The sequence below is a fragment of the Moschus berezovskii genome, chromosome 14 (assembly GCF_049115385.1).
Source record: "Moschus berezovskii isolate FMDL1 chromosome 14, NW_MosBer_1.0, whole genome shotgun sequence".
Classification (NCBI taxonomy): Eukaryota; Metazoa; Chordata; class Mammalia; order Artiodactyla; family Moschidae; genus Moschus; species Moschus berezovskii.
In genome coordinates, this window is record NC_142473.1 from 50,598,098 (window position 1) to 50,616,968 (window position 18,871).

At 38.6% G+C, this 18,871-nt stretch overlaps 1 pseudogene across 1 annotated transcript; it reads left to right on the plus strand.

Annotated features, from left to right (window-relative positions):
- Positions 1 to 1,266: 1,266 nt before the first annotated feature.
- Positions 1,267 to 18,419, plus strand: LOC129553836 (interferon-induced very large GTPase 1-like; annotated as a pseudogene). The gene is made up of 5 exons (XR_016038994.1): positions 1,267 to 1,381; positions 7,480 to 7,560; positions 9,147 to 9,441; positions 13,736 to 13,834; positions 14,443 to 18,419. The product of XR_016038994.1 is annotated as an interferon-induced very large GTPase 1-like (transcript).
- Positions 18,420 to 18,871: the final 452 nt, after the last annotated feature.

The window sequence follows — 18,871 nt, forward strand, 5'->3', positions numbered from 1 at the left end:
AAATAATAGTTAACTTTTATTGAATATTAAGGGCCAAACACTATGCTATATGATTTACATGATTATTTACTTTTCAAAGCAACTCTTGGATAGAAGTATTGTTTTTATTCCCATTTCATAATTAGAAGACAGAGAGACTGTGAAAAGCTAAGTAACGTCAACCACAAATCGGCACTTGCCATCTGCCTCAGAGTGGAGATTAGAAATGAGGCACTCTCTGCTGGCAGTGTTAGAGTCCGGAGTCGCCCTTCCCTCAAAGGAACAGAGGACACTCACGATAATGCAAGACACACAGAGAGGTTTATTTCTAGCTAGCTGGGGTCCAAGTGTCTGCCCGACGCAGCGGGTTTCAACAAGGACCCCGAGCACTCAGAGCCAAGGGGTTATAACTCACAGGAATTTTTCATACACACACACACACACAGCAGTGCATACCTCTATCCTGGTGTCTTAATGAGATAAGTTTATCAGACCTGTTTACCTAATTTTCAGTGTCGCAGCCGCCCACATTCTTGGTACTTAAGATAAACTTGTCTCCCAGGTTTTATCTAGTTCTTCTTCCCTCAAGTCACATACTCAGTAAAAATGGTTTTTCCGGCCTCTAAGATGGCCGTTCTTATGCTAACCCATTCTTACAGCAGGACAGGTCTTCAGACAGTTAAAACGTTTTCAGGAGCTGATTTTGTGAGCCTAATTATTGTATCTCCTCATATCTAGGAAAGAACTAAAGTCCTTCATGGTGATGACTGTTCCTTGTGACTAGCAGAAATCTTCTGGAAAAATATGTGCTTGATTGCATGTATTCCCCCCTTCACCAAAATGACATATATACTGACCTTCCACCTGCCTCTTCAGAGCAGTTTCTCAGAGCTATCTGAGGTGCTGCCTCCTGGGCTGCAGTCTTCATTTTTACCTCAAATAAAATTTAACTCACAGCTCTCACATTGTGTACTTTTTTGAGTCAACAGTAACTTGCCCTAATTCAACTAGTAAGCAATCACACAGGGCCTTAAGGTCATATCAGTCTGAATACAATTCAATCCATTCTCTTATTTACTAGCTAGATGGATCTTAAATCCCCAAATTGAACTTTATTCAACAGATAAAGAGATGCAATTGACAAAGCTTTAAATCAGGGGTAAGATAACACTTCTAGTTTTGCCCCAGTCCCCCCCACCCCCCGCCCTGTCCTCTCAGCAGCAGATGAGTAGGTGTGGGCTGGCAGTGATTTGTATTACTACACCCTACATTATTCAGACACATGTAAAAAAAATCAAGCCAGCTGCTTGGCTCACACAAAACAGCCACATTTCTAACCTGCCAGAGCAATCTCCCATCCCAAGGTCTGAATGAACTGGAAGAAGACCTAGGATTCATACCTGTGAGTATCCTCTTGCCCAGGGGCCCATGATGGGGTTGCTGCTGCTGCTGCTGCTAAGTCGCTTCAGTCGTGTCCGACTCTGTGCGACCCCATAGACGTCAGCGCACCAGGCTCCGCCATCAGCTTTCCCTTTACCCATGTGGAAGATGGGAGCACAGCTGACTAAGAAAGGTCTGTAGTATGTATGAAAGTCTTCTTGCTCCTGGTCTTTGCTTTCCTTCCTGATTTGACTGTCTCCGTCTGTCTATCTCAGTCTTTCTCTCGTATATATGTGTGTGCGGGTCTCTTTCCTCATCACTCTCTATTGCGCTGTTATGATTGCTCTCTGACTCGCTCGTGTCACCCTTTCTGTCTTTGTCTTCTTTGACTTACAGTTTGTTAAGGTCCTGCTTTAAGCACATTTTGTTATGCCCTGCGTCCAGTCCCCCCATACTGGTAGAATAAGACACTCGCAGCAATGCAAAAGCAAGAATGGGGTTTATTTCTAGCTCAAGCTAGGGCTCATGCCTCCTCCAGCGCAGTGGAGTGCGGACAAGAGCCCCGAGCCCAGGTCACAGCGGTTTTTGTAGTCTCAGATTAGGTAAGCACCTATTTTTGTTCAAAAGATCAAGCTGGCAGAAGCTCATTGGCGAGCTCATGCGCCTACGCGGGGTTTTTCTGGGGGATTTCCCTTTTTCCTCTGATTGGTCTGATTTTTGGCACCGGCAGGACTTTTCTAGGGAGGAGTTTCCGTGAACTTTAGCCTCCACCCTGTCTCCAGGAAATCGAAACTTAGGCCTAAGCAAGGTCTCAGGCCTATCACGGCTACTCAGATGTCAGGGCTTCTAACAATTTCAGAGTTCTTTGCTCAAATTTAGGAAACCTGGAAAAGAGTCCTCATTGAGGACTCCAGGTCTGAGCTATCTCTGAAAATGTGAACAGTCTCCAGAGGACACACAAAGACCAAAGTACATGTACACCTTGGTTCAGCCTGAACTCAACAGAGAATATGGTGTGAGGCAGACGGAAGGTCTCTGGATAGGCTCGAATTGGGTGGGACTCATGGCTTAGCCAGGAACTAGCCTACCTGTAGGTCCAAGATTTCCCATCTGCAAAATGGAGGGACAGGTTAGACAATCTCTAAGTAATTTCCCATGAAAGTTGGAATCTCCTAAAGACTGTGTAAGAACTCTTCTGTCTTTAAATTCATTGAAACCTGGGTCCATTTTTTGGCTATCATTGTCACTGGAACTGCTCAATACTGGCTTTTGCTCCCATTATGTTCTACTATGTCCTCTACTGTATCTATTTTTGTCTTAAAATACACAGGTAAATCAGATCTGTGTCCATGTCTTCCACCAGACACTCAGCACTTGAGGAATGGGATTTTATCTTATTAGTCTTGCTTAAAAATAGCTTTTTATCTAAGTAAAATGAATGAATTGAATAAATAAATGACAATAATTGCTGTATTCTCTGGGCTCCTAAACCACACTATAAAATAATTGCATTCAAGCTTAATCACATTCATGCCATGGTTATATGTGCCATTTTTCATAAATCTCTTGAGGACAGGAAAGATATCCCATTTCTCCTTTATTCCCCATTATCTGCCACAGCTCCACAGAATATATTGAATAAATACTTATTTTTAAATGAAATAGTGAATATTTCTCCTGGCAGGGCCCACCCAGGGTTCCTTAGATCCTGGGAAACTAGGGTGGTGGTGGGGTATATAGGCTAGAGAAGAATCTAGTAGTCCCCCATATGGAAGCACTGTGTGTAAATATTTAATAGTTGATAAGGTTACCCTACAGCCTAACAGCTGTATATCAGATCTGTATAAATAGGGCCTGCTAATCCTTTCTCTGAGCATATTTTCCCTGCCTGATTGCATCTATTTTTTATTAATTTGACTGTTATCTATATGCTGATGATTCCTTAATCTAAATCTTCAGCCCAAACAGGTTTCTGGTATGCAGGACCGTGTAACCAGCCTAATAGCAGGCATCCTCACTTAGATGTTGATGTGGTAGCTAAGGGCATTTATTCTATAGCCAGGTTTTCATAGAATCTTGAGCAAGTTACATCTCTGAATAATCACGATAAAATAAAGATATAATAATACTTATCTTAAGAGGCAAGTTTGTCATCAGTATTAAATTAAACAATATAGGGACTTTCCTTGTGGTCCAGTGGTTAAGACTTTGTGTTTCCACTGCAGGGGGCATGGGTTCAATCCCTGGTCAGAAACTAAGATCCCACATACTGTGTGTCATGGCAAAAAAAAAATTAAAGTAAAAACAAAATAACAAAAATCAATACATGTAAAGTATGTAGAAGAATGTTTGGAAAATACAAACAGCACATGTTAACCATTATTTTAATCTCAAACTCAATCTGTTAAAATTAAATGAATCATCTTCCTTCAGTCTCAGATCTGCTCCATACCTTGTAGTCTCCTAGAAGGCATTGGGCATTTCAATAAAATGCCCAATTAAGTATAAACCTAGGAATCACCTGCAAGACCTTCATTTCCACAAACAATAAAAAAAAGTTCTATTTATTTAAAACTCTTAAATATGTTTTGACTCTATATCCTTTTCTCTGTCCTTCCTAACACAGTTCTACTTCTTGTCCTAATCATTAGCCTCTCTTTTCTCTCTCTCGGATGCACACTTTTCTTATATATCTGATAGGCTAAATAATAGTCCTCCCTCCTTCCAAAATATCCATGTTCTAATTCCTGGAATCTGTAAACTTTACATGGCAAAGGGACTTGCAGAGGTGATTAAATTAAGAATATTGGGATAAAATTCTGAATTATCCAAGAAAGCCCTAAATGCTACTAACGCATATATATGGAATTCAGAAAGATGGTAACGATAACCCTGTATACAAGACAACTAATCTTCGAATGTACAGGTATAAAGTTGTTTCTATTATTTATATTCTTAATGCTTCTATGAGTAATTCCCATTTTGAGTATTGTTTATTTGCAAGATCTTTCTTGTTGATTATTGTTACCTGATGTTTCCCTTTTTAGAGAAGCTTTTTAAGGCAGCTTTGACTCTGTTGAGCCTCTCAATTTTATCTTTATTTTTATTGCATTAATACCTGGTATGTATTAGTTGCTTTCTTTTCTTTATGATTATTCTGTTTATTCTGCTAACTTCTTAAACCGGCTGTACACTTGTATACTCATTGCTTTTCCTTTTTATGTAAAGTCTACTACATTTAAGGCCTCAGTGGATAATGTTTTCCATATCCCGTAGGTTTTAAGACTTTGTATTTTTGTTATCTTTCTGTAATGATGTAGTTTTTAAATGCCATGTACTCAGTAAGTGATATAAACACATTGTAAATTTCAGTTTTCTAATAAAAATTTTTGAAAATTAAAAAATAAAAAATATTGGGATAATATCCTGAATTATCCAAGAAAGGCCTAAATGCAGTCACCTAAGAGAAAAGGCCGGAGAAGGCAATGGCACCCCACTCCAGTACTCTTGCCTGGAAAATCCCATAGACAGAGGAGCCTGAAAGGCTGCAGTCCACGGGGTCACTGAGGGTCAGACACAACTGAGCGACTTCACTTTCACTTTTCACTTTCATGCATTGGAGAAGGAAATGGCAACCCACTCCAGTGTTCTTGCCTGGAGAATCCCAGGGATGGGGGAGCCTGGTGGGCTGCCATCTATGGGGTTGCACAGAGTCAGACACGACTGAAGTGACTTGGCAGCAGGTTAGTGAGAGAAAAGGCAGATGGAATTTTTACTACAGAAAGGGAGAAAGCAATGTAACCACAGAATCAGAAACTGGAATAATGAGGTCACAAGTCAAGGAGTGCCAGTGGAAGCCAGAAAAGGTAAGGAGTGGATTCTCCCCTGGAGCTGGTTCTCCAAAAAACTATACGTCCTGCCATAACCTTGATTTTAGTCCCATAAGACAGACTCAATATAGAATTCTGGACCCAGAATTATGAGACAAAAATTTTTTTTGTTGTTTTAAGCCACTAATTTTATGGTAATTTTTTAATAGCAGCAATGGGAAATTAATACAGTCTCCTTCATCAAAAATTTCTCCCTCCCTATAGGATCATTCTTACCAAGTGTTTTGCTAAATCCAACACCTAAAATAAATTTTCTTAACCACATGACCCATTCCTGTAATAGTCCCTTTACTCTGCCTATACTGAGAGCAAAATATATTGAAAGACTTAGCTGATCATCTTATCTCAAAATTTCTCTTTATGCACTTCCAGTAAGCTTTTTCCCCCACCAATAGAAATGGCTTTTATCAAGGTCATCAATAAATTTCTTCTTAAAGGACACAATGATTAATTCACTATATTTATCCTCCTGATGCCTCAGAAGCACTTAATATGGTTGACCACATCTTTCTTTTAGAAACACTTCCTTCTCCAGGATTCAGTGAGTTCATATATGCCTCATTCCCCACCTCTTCTGCTTCCTTTTAGTCTCCTCTTAACTCTCATCTACGTGCTGGAATGCTGCTCACCTTCAGGGCCCTTCTTTCTTCTCTATCTATACTTTTTTCCTAACCAAGCTTACCAGTCCCATGTCTTTAAATACTAAATATGGGCAACTCTCTGGTCTGTATCTCCAAATTGGACCAATTCCTTTAAAGGTATGCCCACTTTAGTCTACTTACCACCTCCACCAGCCTACCTAATTAATTCTGTAAATTAAATATTATGTACAATCTGTTTATATAAAGAACTGACCATCTCAGGGCATGACACCAGAATCAATCTATTATACTCAGGTCAGAATCTTAGAAGTCATCTGTGTTGTTTTTTAATCTCTGCACAACAAATCAGCAAAAAATTAGTAGCTTAAAACACCACCAATTTATTATTTTACAGTTTCCATGGATTAGGGGTCCATGTAAGAGTTAGATAAGTCTTTTGGGCAAGATTGCAAAAGGCTGCAATTGAAGTGTTTTCCACGCTCCTTATCTCATCTGGAGCTCAGGGTCTTCTTCGAACTTCATTTAGGTTAGAAAAATTGAGCTTCCTTCAGATTATGACTTAAGTCCTCATTTTCTTGCTGGCTGTCAGCCCAGAATCACTCTCAGACCCTAGGAATATTACCCAAACAGGCAGTTCAACACACTCTGTCTTCCAGATCAGCAAGAGCATACCTAATGCTGCTTCTTGCCACTTTTAAGCGCTTACCTGATTAAGTCAAAACCATTCAGAATAACGCTCCCCCCTTTTTTTTACATGAGCTGTCCTGTGCTTGGTCGCTCAGTCGTGTCCAACTCTTTGCAATTCCATGGACTGTAGCCTGTCAGGCTTCTCTGTCCATGGGGATTCTCCAGGTAAGAATACTGGAGTGGATTGCCATGCCCTCCTCCAGGGGATCTTCCCAACCCAGGGATCGAACCCAGGTCTCCCACTTTGCCAGCGGATTCTTTACCGTCTGAGCCACATAAGGTAACATAATTTCACAAGTCATATCCCATCATATTTATAGAATCTGCCCAAACTGAGGGGAAAGGGACTATATAGGGCACGAACACAAGAGAGGGTGGGGTGGACTCTATCTTAGCATCTTAGAAACCTGCCTACTACATTATCCTTGAGTTTTCATGTTTCTTCAAACCCATAATGAATTCATCAATAATTCCAGACAGCTATGTCTATAATATAAACTCTATATATGGCTATTGTTCATTATCTTAACTTGCTAAAAAATTTAGTCAAGCTACCATCGTTTTTAGATCGTTAAAAGTCTCTTAATTTTTACCACTTTGTTCTTGTGGTAACTCGATTCTCTGTCCTCATCCAGAAGACAGAATGATCTTCCTAAAGTTCAACCATATTATGTCATTCTCATGTTTAAAATGCTCCAGTTGCTTCCCACAGCACATAGAAGAAACCCCAAATCTTTATCATGACCGAAAATATAGAATATGAATCACAACTTTCTATCATCTACTACTCTTTCTTCTTTTTCAATTTTGCATCAACAACAGTGGCCTTTATTTTGTTCCTCAAAACATCCAACTGGTTTCTGTTTCAAGCCTTTGCATTTGCTATTTCCTATTCATGGAAAGTTCTCCAAGTTCTTCACATTCCTCTCATCTTCTTTCAGGTTTAAACTTAACTATTGCTTCTCCTGGCTTCTCTGATGGCTCAGCAGTAAAGAATCCACCTACCAATGCAGGAGATACAGGTTTGATCCCTGGGTTGGGAAGATCCCTTAGGGAAGGAAATGGCAACCTACTCCAGTATTCTTGCCTGGGAAATCCCACGGACAAAGGAGCCTGGTGGGCTACAGTCCATGGGATCACAAAAGAGTCAGACACAATTTAGGGACTGAACAACAACAACATTGAATCTTCAGAGTTCAGTTCAGTTCAGTTCAGTTCAGTCGCTCAGTTGTGTCCGACTCTTAGTGACCCCATGAATCACAGCACGCCAGGCCTCCCTGTCCAGCACCAACTCCCGGAGTTCACTCAAACTCATGTCCATCGAGTCAGTGATGCCATCCAGCCATCTCATCCTCTGTCGCCCCCTTCTCCTCCTGTCCAAAATCCCCTAGCCCCTGTCCCCTAGTAATGTTTCACCACATCACATTCAATAATCTTTATAGCAGAAAAATCACATTAAAGATTTTTATTTTCTTGATATTGTCTTTCTCACGCATATCCCAACATCCTACCTTGCCATAGAATGAAATTTCTTTGTGGAAAGGTATTCTGTCTTGCTCATAACTGAATATCCAGCACATGGATCATTGCATGGTGTATGGTGAGCGTTACACAGTTATTTGATGCACTTTTTGGCACTGAAAGTAAGAAAGAAATAAGTAAATTTATAGGGGTCGTTTTCAGAAATGTGGGGCAAAAGAAGCAAAAGTTAGGGTTTTTTTGACAATTATAACTATTTTAAAAATCATTCTGATGTGTCCTGAAGTGTACTCAATGAGGAGTAACACATTATCCATTGGAAATACTGAAAGAATCATGGTTTTGGGATTTGAAAGACTTGTGTTTGATTTTTAACTCTTCCCTTAAAAAAAAACATGTAAACTTGGAAATCTTACTCTGTCTCATTCTTGGCTTTCTTACCTATAAAATGAAATAATATCTAATTTTTTATTAAAAATAAATGCAATACAGGCTTCCCTGGTGGTCTGGTGGCTAAGACTCCACGCTCCCAATGCAGGGGGCAAGGTTCAATCCCTGGTCAGGGAAGTAGATTCCACATGCCACAACTAAGACCCGGCACATTCAAATAAATAAATAATAAATAGTCTAAAAAATAAATAAATGCAATAAATTGTGCAAAGGATCTGCTAAAGTTTTCAGAATGTAAATGATGCTCAGTACATAATAATTTAATTATTCATTCGTTTCGTTCCGTCGCTCAGTCGTGTCCGACTCTCTGCGACCCCGTGGACTGTAGCCTACCAGGCTTCTCCGTCCATGGGATTCTCCAGGCAAGAATACTGGAGTGGGTTACCATTTCCTTCTCCAGGGGATCTTCCCAACCCAGGGATCGAACCCGGGTCTCCCGCATTGGAGGCAGACGCTTTAACCTCTGAGCCACCTGTTTAATTAATAGTGTTCTCTATTTAACAGAGGAAAATGATTGAAGTACATAGGCACATAGTTGGGGGCCCAAGCGTTTTGTTTTTGTTTTTAAGCATGGCAGTCTCTGATCTCCTCTTCTTTCACTCACTTCTCTTAAACCATCTGCCTCATATGTGTTTTCTCATCATTCCTGTGATCTTCCATAATTATCTCTCCATTTCAGGTCATCATTTCCCAGATGCACAGAATGGAAAGCACACTGAAGGCATGCCTTCTTCACATCCTTGAGGATCTCTTAGAGGAGGAGCTGGTTAAGTTCAAATTTCAACTCACAAACATAGTTCTAACTGAGGGATACAACCGTATGCCTCGGGGCACTATTCAGCAAGCAAACCCAGTGAAACTTGCTGACCTACTGATCCAGTATTATGGGGAAGAATACTCCAATACTCAGGAGGTCCTGAAAGCCATAAACCAGTGCAACCTAGCAGAGAAGCTCTGCCAGGCAACAGAAATATGTGAGTCTAGACCAAACCTATTCCCATCTGCAGATGTGGCTCAAGACTTTTCCTGAAATCTCTGCATCTTAATTAATTCAACACACACATTGAGAACATAAAATATAAAAGGAGTTGTGTGTCACGGTGCTTTTAGAAATTATTTTTCAGATAAAGTTCACATCTTTCCAACATCTTAGCCATACCTGAGTTTGATTCTGATGCTTATTCTGTCTCTTCAAACTGTATGGGGTTTAGTTTGTTTGTTTTTTAGCATGCCTTGTAACTTTTTGTCGAAACTCAAAAGAAACTAAGGTAGATAGGCCTTTAGAGTAAAGTTCTGTATTTATCTGGCTAGGAGTTAGGCTGTGCTATTTACTCTGGTATCAAAGACTAAAACTTCCTCTAATGTCCTTGTTTTTTATCCTCGTTGTATTTGAGTTTTCACGGAAACTTCTTAAATTAAGTCTGAGATATGCAGTCTTCTCAAGTATATTCCCCTATTATTATAGGAATATTATTATTATTCAGGAAATTTACTAATGGTGGTAAGGTAGGGAGGAAGAAGATGTATTCTATAGTCCAATGATTAGGTCTCATTCTTTTAGTGAGCCCATGCCACTTGGCTATGATCATCATAGTCTTAATTCCTACCCATTATTCAAGCTCAATGGCAACCCACTCCAGTGTTCTTGCCTGGAGAATCCCAGGGACGGAGGAGCCTGGAGGGCTGCCGTCTATGGGGTCGCACAGAGTCGGACACGACTGAAGCGACTTAGCAGCAGTAGCAGTAGCAGCATTCAAGCTCCAACTGAAATGCTCCCTCTGTAACCATTCCTATTTCTGCCTCAACTGAAAGTACTAGCCTTTTCACCTAAATTCACTGTGTATTTTCTCCTCAGTTCTCATTGATCATATTGTTGTTTCCTTTTTTAACTATAATGATAATTTGTGATCAATAAACACTGAGAAGAATTTGAAAAAAGAAAAAACATCAGTAATATCCCCACCAAGAGACTAACACAACAAACAATGTGTCATATGGTATCTTCACTGGGATTAATTTTTTTCACCTAGATTATACTCTATATACAGTTCTAAAACATTAGAAATTTTGGGGGGCTTAAAACATATAACAAGCTTTTCCCAAAGCAATAAAATCAACTCTTAAGTACTATTTTAAACTATTTTATTATCCCATCCTGTTGGTGCTCTCTAAATAATTCTGCCAAAATGCCATTTAAGATATTGTTTCCAAAATATGAACATTATGAATAATGTTGTGAAAATCATCTTAGTGATAGATTTTGGTGCTCATTTTATTTCAGTCCCTTAAATTCCTAAAATTGAAATACATGAGTCAAAGAGTATGAGTTTAAATACATATTTATATTCATACAATTATTTCCAAATAATTTTCTAGAACTACCATATTGACTTGGTCATATAGAGTGTATAAGCATACCTCTCTTCCTGCACTCTCAACAGCATAAAGCAATTTTTAAATTTTAATTTGTAAGGGAGAGTGTTAGCACTTTAAAAATATTTAAATATATATTAAATAAAATTTTAATTTATTGAAATAAATTTTCAACTTATTTAATAAATTAATTCACGAATACAGTAAAAATTAAAGCTTACAAAACATTACCTTGACCCTTCTCTCACAAAATAACCCCATGGAATTCAATGTTTCTTTTGGTAGTTACTGACATGTCTCTGAATATCATGCTTTTACCACTCTTCCATAAGTTTATCAATATAGTGCAATCATTTTATCATTATCAACATCACTATCAATATTATTCATTGTTATCCTACGATCAGGAGGTAAGTTTTTGCTCAGTTATGCCACCTCTTGCTTCCCCACCTACTCTCTTCCCAATAGCAGTATTTTTTAATTTATATACAGGCTACATTTGAATTTTATTTTTTAAATTTTTTATTTTGTTCCTTTATGAGAGGCACTACCTTGAAATTCCCTAAAATACTTTTACATGGCCAAAGCTGAAAAATTTTTATTTCTTGCGTGAATCATAATAAAAATCTTGTATTTTTTAATTATAGTTTTTTTCCAAAAGTTGAATGTCAACAATTTATACTATTATACATATGTAAATTTTATTCATAACAATCAAATGGAGTTCAGTTTTTATTGTTTTATTTTTTGCTTCATGAAAACTTCTCATAGTCATATTTTTTTGCATGCGCATCTTGATCACATCCTTGTATTCTTCCAATATCTCCAATATCTTACCAAGTGAAGGAAGTCCTCTATTCTTCCATTTATTTCTTAGATAATTTCCTCTGGAGCCCACCTAATAAAGGGTATGTGAACAGCAAACTTTCTAGGTTGTTAGTTTTTTGAAAATAGCTTTATTCTCAAACTTGAAGAGTAACTGGGATGGAGTTAGGATTTTAGGTTAAAAATCCTTTTACGTCATTATTTGGAAAGGATGACTTAATTGTCTTTGTTACTTACTGATGGTGAGTCTGATGCCAACCTGATTATCATTCTTTTGTCAGTGGTCTATTCAGCACCCCGTCCCTGTCCCAGATGATTTTAAGGTTGGTATTCTAAAATTTATCATGAAGTAGAAATTTCTTTCCCCATTTCTTGTGCTAGAAACTTTAAAGGCCTTTTAGATATGAATACCAGTGTCCTTTAGTTCCACAATGGTAAAGGTAAAGTTTCACAGTCTTGGCTACAGGCTGATTTCCTACTTAGCTATAAGTAGGTCATTCAGATCAGATCAGATCAGTCACTCAGTCGTGTCCGACTCTCCGCGACCCCATGAATCACAGCACGCCAGGCCTCCCTGTCCATCACCAACTCCCGGAGTACACTCAAACTCATGTCCACAGAGTCGGTGATGCCATCCAGCCATCTCATTCTCCGTCGTCCCCTTCTCCTCCCGCCCCCAACCTTTCCCAGCATCAGAGTCTTTTCCAGTGAGTCAACTCGTCGCATGAGGTGGCCAAAGTATTGCAGTTTCAGCTTTAGCATCAGTCCCTCCAATGAACATCCAGGATTGATCTCCTTTAGAATGGACTGGTTGGATCTCCTTGCAGTATAAGGGACTCTCAAGAGTCTTCTCCAACACCACAGTTCAAAAGCATCGATTCTTCGGCGATCAGCCTTCTTCACAGTCCAACTCTCACATCCATACATGACCACGGGAAAAACCATTGCCTTGACTAGACGGACCTTGGTTGGCAAAGTAATGTCTCTGCTATTTAATATACTATCAAGGTTGGTCATAACTTTCCTTCCAAGGAGCAAGCATCTTTTAATTTCATGGCTGCAATCAGCATCTGCAGTGATTTTGGAGCCCAAAAAAATAAAGTCTGATACTGTTTCCACTGTTTTTCCATCTATTTCTCATGAAGTGATGGGACCAGATGCCATGATCTTTGTTTTCTGAATGTTGAGCTTCAAGCCAACCTTTTCACTCTCCTCTTTCACTTTCATCAAGAGGCTTTTGAGTTCCTCTTCACTTTCTGCAATAAGGGTAGTGTCATCTGCATATCTGAGGTTATTGATATTTCTCCCAGCAATCTTGATTCCAGCTTGTGCTTCTTCAGATACTAACCTTATTCTCAACCAAACCTTAATTTGAATCAGCCTGAATCTCATTTTTTTCCAAGCACTGATTATCATATGGACCATCATCAGAGGTGAGCTAGGAGATTCAGGAATAATCAGTGAGAAGCCTAGAAATATGAGGTGCTAATAAACCAGATGCTCAATATTTTGGCAATAATATAGGAGAAACATTTGTTTAAAAGCATCATTTCTAACAAAAAAGAAAAAAATTGATATCCTTAAGGAAGTCTCTTTAACAACTTTACTTCGATTTCCTTTCTCAGTAAACTGAAAAGTATGGGGAGGAAGACAATATAATTATTAAAAGCCATCACAAGACTCTCCAACACTCAGCATACCCTCAAATCAATGTGCTATGGCTGAGATTTCTGTATAAATAACACTTTATTTGTCAGTAATAGCCTAGTTACTTTGACTCATCCTCCTTGTTTGACCACTATTTTTTCTGTGTCATTTTTATACCCAAGACCTCTCAGTCTATGAGATGGTTATTCTTATTTCCTAATCATTCCCATAACATAAAATACCTATATCTTTTCTTGGGTCATTCCTGGGAAACAGATGCTATTGTTGAACTTATTGATAGTAAGCTGCTGGCACCAAGCTAGTGATTGTAAGTGGGGAAGGCACTAAGCTTCAGCAACACTGCAATTCTGACTCCATGTTTTACTAATGGTGAGAATAATGAACACTACTTTCCTTCCAAAGCTGGATCTTCCACTGAAAAAGTTGCAAAAAAGACAAATAAGAGGAAGCAGGAGAATAAAGCAGGACTGAATGAAGATAAATGGCAACTAACGATGTCAAATGTTTGTAATTTGCCCTGGGAAAGATAATTTGCCCTGAAATTGAGTGGAGTGTCTAGACCAAAGGATGCTCAGAATCTCAGAGGTTTGCTGGTTTCCAGATCCTATAGCTTGGCATCGTCATTCCATGTTAGCACCAAATGTCTCCAAGGTGTTTTGGAGAAAAGAAAGATCCCAGAGAAATCTGGTTGTGACTCTTGTCTCTGTCGCTCATTCTCAAGCACATTGCTTAATTTTTATGAGTTACTCTTCTCCAAAATGGGAATAATAATAATGGGGGCATTATGAAAATTGATGGTCACTAAATAAAAACCAATTCTTTTTCTTTTCAGTTTCTCTCACTAAACTCATTTTCTGCTTGTGTTCATAAGTACTAGATACTTTCTATTTCCTAAGCATATCCAGTACTTCATTCCTCCGTCATCCTATTGCTTCACACATAAAATGACTCTATTTATTTTTGGAAAGAATATATGCATGTATTCATAAACGATAAACAATGAAACCCCTTTGATACAGAAAAATAACAGTCATTATCATTGTCTTTTTTTCTTTCAAAAATATCTTTCAAATATCTTTCAAAATATCTTTTGAAAATATCTTTCAAATATCTATTTCAAAATATCTTTCAAACTAAGTCAAAGGAAACACCCAATGAAACTGCTTCTTCTCACAGAGACACTCAACTAGTCGATAATAAGGAAGAAACAATCCAAAAGCAATACTTTCCTGACTTAATCAAGCGGCTTAATCTGGAAAGTTATTATCCCAAAAAGATGACCAAAGTAAATTCTCTTTTGATAAATAAGCATGGCACTCAACCAAGAACTGAAGAGGAGCTGCCATTTTGTTTTCTAGAGAAACTTTTGGTATTAGACTGTCATTTGTGATATCAAGTTTACAAAGGTAATATAGACAGAATACCTACTGGGTGTGTCCCAGACACTGAGAACCACAGAACTAGAAAAATCATTTGAGGACTTTTTTATTGTCAAGGAAACACAATCAACTACAGTACCAACTTGCATCTACCCAATGGACATACAGATGGCAGTTATTCACTGTGCAGATGACTTTACAAGACAGTATATTTTAACCAAACTTTCCATTTGTCAATTTGCTCTCCCACTTTTGGTGCCAAATCCTTGCAATTTCCACATTGAATTCCCTCTTCAGTCTCTGAGGCAAATCAGGAGAAGCTGGAGAGAGGTGGGAAAAATAGGATGGGAGAAAAAAATTAAGAGTTATAACAACCAGCTGATCAGTTGGCAACCTATACACACTGTATCTTTCATAAGAATTGGAAATTATGCCTCTATTTCCAAATCACAGATTTTGAATTCACTCCTAAGTAAGAGCAAACATGACCATTTTTTTTCCTTCATCATTCTAGGGAAGACAATAATAGATGTCTATTGGTAGATGGTATGGTGGAAATCTGCTGGTTCTGTCCAGGTGGGAGAGCTTAGGACAGATTTGAAAATTGTATTGCCTTCACCAATCTCCATCGAAATGCTGAAATACACGAGAGGCAGGTAAATTTCCTGCAGGAGGTCTCCTAGGTCACTGTTATCCTCCTGGCAACTTCTGATTTTGACATAATGAATAGCTCCATTCTACTTGAATTTTGGAATTCACCCAAACCTCTCATCTGTTTGTTTGAGAATGCAGAAAATATTATGGATAAGAATTATGCTCACAAAGTGAGAATTGGAATTAAAAATCTAAATAAGATAGAATTAGCTGATAAATTTACAGCTACATTAGCACAGCTACTGAAGAAATCTGGATCTCCTTATAGTCTAAGTAACTGGGCCAACATGGCAAGGAAGTATGAGTTTATTATTGATGAGGACCAAAGAGATTGCCAAGAAGCAGGGAAAAAAGCAGACATCCTTATGGACATCTTGAGAAAAGTAAAATTATCTGAGATAAAGGGGAAGTTACTACCTCTTCAAGGAGGTCTATGGCATGACTGGTGTAAGAAGGATAAAGAACTCCATCAGCTGCAAGAAAAAGGAAACAAGAGCATTGAACAATACAAGAACGAAATTGAGAGGGAAAAGCTGAAGATACACTGTGAACAGTATCACAAAGTCATTAACCTTAACGACCTGATGAAGTCCCTGCTTCAAAGCCTTCAGTCCCACCTGGAGACCCACATAGAGCTCTACTTTCTGCAGGCGCTGAGTATGTCAATGGACCAACTAACCACTACAGAGTTAGAGAAGCTCCACCAGAGGCACAGTTCTTTGTTGGCTCAAGTACGAACAGAAAAGCAGAAGCAGTCAGAGAGACTCCCTCAGATGTTGGAAGGCTGAGCTAGAAGCTGTTTCCAAAAAAATCAGTGATTCCACCCTGAGAATTGAGCACCTCTTGAGAGAGCTGGGTCAGATCTATGAAGCTTTGGAAGAAGCTTCCTCCCAAACAAATACACTATTTCTTTCTCTTCCCCAAATGGCTGCTGACCTGATGATATCTGGGGCTCCCATTGAACTGATGGATGGGGATGCTTCATATGTGCCCCTGAAGTGGGTGGCAGCTGTTTTTGACAAGGTCTCTGAAAAACTTGGAGACAAACGTGTGTTTGTTCTCTCTGTCCTTGGCTTGCAGAACTCAGGAAAGTCTACTCTGCTGAATGCAATGTTTGGGCTGCAGTTGAGCCTTAGTGCTGGAAGACATACTCGGGGTGCCTACATGCAGCTTCTAAAAGTGGACGAGATGCTCAGAGAACAGCTGGGCTTTGAATTTGTGCTTGTTGTGGACACAGAAGGACTTCAAGTCTCAGAGCTCATGAACAAAGAACAAAATGAGGAAAATGAGTTAGCAACCTTTGTTATTGGACTTGGAAACTTAACTCTAATCAATATTTTAGGAAAGGATCTTTCAGAAATATAAGATATTCTGCAAATAGCTGTCCATGCCTTCCTCAGGATGAAACAACTGAATATCTCACCAAGATGCCTATTTGTTCATCAGAACATAGAAGAAATTATAGATACAGATCAAAGTATGGAAAGGCAAAGGTGGCTGCAAGAGGTATTGGATGAAATGACAATCGCGGCGGCCAAACATGAACAGTGCTCAGAGGTGTGTCACTTCAGTGATGTCATCAAGTTTGATGTCAAGAACCACATCTATTACTTTGCTAACCTCTGGGAAGGGTCTCCCCCAATGGCCCCTCCTAATCCCTGCTATAGCCACGATGTTCAGGATCTGAAAAGCAGGATTCTTAAGCATGCCAAAGAAGAATCTAGAGGAAGTATTTTGAAGATATCAGAACTTAAAGTCAGGGTACGGAATTTATGGAAGGCCTTAGTGAATGAGAACTTCATTTTCAGATTCAAGAACACTCGGGAGGTCATGGCTATGAATAAACTGGAGACCATGTACAGGAGCTGGACCTGGGAGCTGAGAAGTCATATGCTGGACTTGCAGAATCAGTTGACCAACCAGATTCAGAAAGGAGAAGTTAAAGAGATCAAGAGAAGCTCAACTGAGAATCAAGTTGTGGAAAATATGAAGCCATTAAGCAAGAACTTGAAAGATGTTTTCGAGAAGATAGAGATAGAAATATCTTGTCTCAGAGGAAAGGAATATTTAAAGATGACTTGAAGAATCTTAAAGAGGATCTTATAGTAGAAACTATGAGAAAATGTGAGGATCTAATTAATGGAAAGAAAATACAAGACCTTTTCAAGGAGCAAAGAGTAAAACTGGAACATAAGTTATTAGAAAAAATCAGAGGGATGGCTAAGTCCCCCTGTAGGAAAGAATTACATGATAAAGAACTGAGAGATATGTTCAACAAGATCTGGTCAGAGAACATCTCCATTCTGTTGCCTCCCACACTTGCATCTGCTGAGGGCCTGATACTGATATTGAGTTAAAGAATGTTCTCCTGGAGCATTTTAAACAGCACCCCAATATTGTGAACAAAATTCAGTATCACAGTACAAAGAAAACATTTTCTATCAATTATTCTTAACATGTTATCACCCATCAAGAGTTCCCAGTATATGAACCCTCTGAGGAAGAGTTTGAAAAAGATATCATAAAGAAGACAACAGCTCAAATTGTGAAACTGGTTCAAGACATCATACACAACAGAGAACAACAGAATGAGGGTTACAGTTCTAGTTACTTCCATGAAATTCTGCAAGTGATCCATACTGAAGCTGAGGCTGCATCTCAAGGAGTCAGATTTATGCTGACAAACAGATTTAAACTAGAACTTGCTCTAGAGCTACTGAAAGAGGCAGCAAACAATTTTAAAAAGATGTTCATTTCATTCAAGACAGCCAACAACCCTGTTCTATATGTAGAAAGTAAAAGAGAAGAATTTTTTACTAATTTTAAGTTGGCCTACATAAACTTCCAAAACACTGACTGATGTCCTTTGGGATAAAGAATTTCTGCTACTTATGAACTGGGATAAACACCCGAGGATCTTATCTATTCTTCACCTAGCTTTTTCACTCCAATACAAAATGAAAGTTAAAAAAATATATATATATAATATGTTATGCTACAAAAATAAAAATACATACGAGCTGTGAAAAAGTCATGCTACTAGTGTTATCAAAAAACCCAAAAAGTCCTTAGACTCAATCCACTAAAGAAAATTATGAAAATTTACTGACACACATAAACATCAAAATAATAGGAGCCAACCACATTTGTGGAAGAGAAGTTGCAGTAACAGAAAATGGTCATTTTCCCCAAAATGAATTTCTAAACTCAATGAAAGTATAGCCAAAAACTTGACAAAGTTTCCATGAAACTTTAAAAGAGTACAGGAGGTGGGAGGGAGGTTCAAGAGGGAGGGGACATATGGGACATATGGGTGAGAGGGAGGTTCAAGAGGAAGGGGAATACCTATGACTGACTCATGTTGATGTATGGCAGAAATCAACACAATATTGTAATTATCCTCCAATTAAAATATAAAATTTAAAAGATTACTTTAAAATAATTATGCACTTCAAACTAAAGAACTTAATATAATCAACACTACAGGAAAAAGAAAAAAGATACC